The sequence below is a fragment of the Octopus bimaculoides genome, chromosome 3, assembly GCF_046866305.1.
Source record: "Octopus bimaculoides isolate indiv1 chromosome 3, ASM4686630v1, whole genome shotgun sequence".
NCBI classification, from domain to species: domain Eukaryota; kingdom Metazoa; phylum Mollusca; class Cephalopoda; order Octopoda; family Octopodidae; genus Octopus; species Octopus bimaculoides.
Window position 1 is genome coordinate 51,237,290 of NC_142930.1, and position 3,979 is coordinate 51,241,268.

Below are 3,979 nucleotides of genomic sequence, written 5' to 3' on the forward strand. Positions count from 1 at the left end.
TTCTATCCGAATATTCCTTTCCGGAGTGATTATCGGATGACATTTTGAAATGGGGTTACATGCCCGAATCTCTAGGCCTCTTCAGAGATTCACAAAGGGTTACATACAAATGTAGAGCAAGAGGTAAAAACAGAGGTGTGGTAGAGACCAGAAGAAAAACAACAGCAAAAATAAGATAGAAATAAAAATAAAAAAATAAAATTGAAATCAAAATATAAATAAAAATAAAAATAAAAATACAAATAAGGGTACAACAGGAAAAAAATAATAATAGTAATAATAAAGAATACATAAATGAAGGTATAGCATGTGGACAAACATTATAGATAGGTCGCTATAGGCACTCCAATGCACATCTATATGTGTGGGTTCGTGTGCACAGCCTTACTCGGATGTCCCCTTACTCTCATGTGTGCATATACAAGTTATTATAAGCAAACATTCCACCACATACGTTGTTTGTGGTGTCAGCTCTATTAGCCGTATCTAGAAAGCTATAAGTGTTTTTTAGAAAGGAAGTTTTGTTGGGTGTGTGTGTGTTATTTCTGTATATATTGGAAGGTTCTATGTAGAAGTTCATTTTATACAAGTTATTAATGTTCTAGTAGCAATAACAGTGAAGGTGACGATGATGGTGACAACAACAACAACAACAACAACAATAATATGCCAAACTTTCAAACTTAGCGGTGTAAGGTATCCTGTTGCCTCTTCCAACGGCTCTACCATTCTGCTGCTAATGGGAGAGGGTTGATTACTACCGTTAACTTCCTCCTTCCAATTGGGCAACTATTGTTTTAAACTGCCTACGCTTAGCTACGGTTGGATAGCCACTAGCCGGTCAAGATGCTAGCCTGCCTGCGCCCCCCCCCCACACGCGTGCTGTGTATATCCCCCCGTACTCACGCTCATGCGTGCGTGTATGTATATACACATGTATGCGAGCAGCCACACATCTCTTACATTCTCATCTATACATATCCAGATATACATCCTTATACACATTATGTCCCCTCACATATACCCATACTTATTCATACATACACAACTGCGTGGCCAACTATCATTACATCCGTATGTACACAACTACATACCTACCTACATACTCACCTATACATATACACATACATAAATACACACACACACACACACACAACTAGATGTACACACACGCACACATACTTATACATGCATACACACCCACATATACATATACCCACACATATACACATACACATATATACACATATATATATACATATATATACATACACATATACATATACATACATCCATATAGATATCCACATCCACATACGCACATGCACGTACACACATCCACGCATGCACTCACAAGCAAATAGATATGCATGTGCATACACACAGGAGGAGTATCTCTAGTAATAGAAGACCAACGGCAACAAGAACAATACCAACGACAACAACATGTAGGTGCATCTACATGTGCACACACATACACACATAGCTATACGCATAGCCACTTCTATTAGATTTGATTAAGGGGCCGTGCCTGCAGTGCTACCCATTTTCTAGCGTATGTCTTCCTGCCTATATGTTAATATCAAGCTAGGGTTACCTCCTAATTTCTGTAGCCATATATATATACACACCCACACACACATATATACACACACATACACACACACACACACACATACACAAATATACACATACATACACATACACATCTACATACATACACATATACACATACATATATATATATATATATATATATATATATATATATATATATATATATATATATATATATATACATACACATATATACATATACACATGCATACATACACATGCACATCTATGCACCCACATATATGTTCACCTAAGTATCAAGTGTTAGCCCTCCCAATGTCAGCAGGGCATAATTAGTTATCGCTAGCGAAAGGCGGTGTCCTAGTACTAGGTATTTTCTTATATTAGATCTATGTATGTAGATAACAACATTACATATGCCATAACCTAGCATAAAAATAGTGGTTAACTTAAATATGTATTATTAAAAACATGCGCGGTATCTAGACCTGAGTTCTACTTGAATTTAGAGAAAGTACATCCAATTCTGTGAAGGCATGAAACGTTTCTTTCCTTCAAACTATTAATAATCGGGATGTTGGTCCTAATTAGGAAAAAGATTTCATTTATGCATAGTAGGCATTTCCTATTTTTGTTATTATATGCAGGTGCGGATGCTAATATTTTCCAGTGCAGGCTAAAATTGATGCCCTTATACTTTAGCTCCCATATGTAGCTACTTAATCCGGTAGAATTCCTTCTGTTCCCGTTCCTAAACGTGTAGTAGTGATAATTAAATCTTTGTTTCATAAAGGAATATTCGGATAGAATGGGGCCTGCCAAAACTAGGCCGAAACAGCTGTAAGATTAAACTTCTGTTCATCCTCTAATTCCTTATGTACTTTGTACTTCTATATGTAAAGCATGTTGGCAAAATAACATAGTCTGCCATGGACACCTGTGCTTTGGTTCTTTCTTTCTTTTTCTTTTCTTCCTTTTTTGTCACTTTTGCTATGAATTAAATTAATGAATTCAACGGGATACACCGTCTGCAAGTAGATGGGTTCAGCATATTTTCCTCCATTTTCTAATTGTTACATATATATATATATATATATATATATATATATATATATATATATATACTGTTGCTTTTAGCCCCAGGAGGACATCTCATATATATATATATATATATATATATATATATATATATATATATATATATATATATTTAATGCATGCATTTTTACATACATTTACATATGTATATTATATACGAGATGCATTCATGAAGTGGAGGCGCAATGGCCCAGTGGTTAGGGCAGCGGATTCGCGGTCATAGGATCGCAGTTTCGATTCCCAGACCGGGCATTGTGTGTGTTTATTGAGTGAAAAGACTTAGAGCTCCACGAGGCTCCAGCAGGGGATGGTGGCGAACCCTGCTGTACTCTTCCACCACAACTTTCTCTTACTTCCTGTTTCTGTTGTGCCTGTAATTCAAAGGGTCAGCCTTGTCACGCTGAATATCCCGAGAACTACGTTATGGGTCCACGTGTCTGTGGAGTGCTCAGCCACTTGCACGTTAATTTCACGAGCAGGCTGTTCCATTGATCGGATCAATTGGAACCCTCGACGTCGTAAGAGACGGAGTGCCAGCAACAAGCACTCATGAAATTTTGAGACATTTTAGGAAAAGTAGTTATAACAGTCCGATATTATTGTAATGTTTGTATATCATTACAATTCCACTAATAATCTGACCTGCCTACTTTTGTTATTCCAGATGGAGAGAGACGGCTGTAACATTACTAAATATCTTACTAAGCACTGCTTATAGCCTATTAGATTGTAGAATGCTATCAGGACGTGAAGGCAATTTGGAAGCTCGATATGCAGTAAAGTTTTGTGGGCAAAAACGCCATGGAAACTTATGAAATGTCCCAAATGGCTTATGGGGGTAACTAGTATGAGCACAAAAGGCGCGACAAAGCAAGTCATGACAATTCCATTTTTTGACAGCAATGGCATCATCTTCCACTAGATTTCCTCTTGTCAGGCGGTCAACAGAGCGTACTATGTGGTGGTTATGAGGAAGTTGAGGAAGAGATTTCGTTGTAAAAGCCCAGAACACAGTTCCATCCTGGTTATCAACTACTTGATAGAGGTGGGAATCAGATCTGCTTCTCCTCCACCCAACAAACCAGACCTTTTTGGTCGGGTTGTTTATCCAGATTTTTGGATGGGTTGTTCCCCAAGCTGAAGGAGAAACTGAAGGAGACTGTGACAAGGGTCCTGGATACTTTCACCGTGGAAAACCTGTATGGCACCTTCACAAAGTAGCTGGAGTGCTGCAACAAGTGCAGTGAAGTCAGAGACTCTTACTTTGGAGGAGATTTGAGTTGTGTATTCTTTGAAATTAACA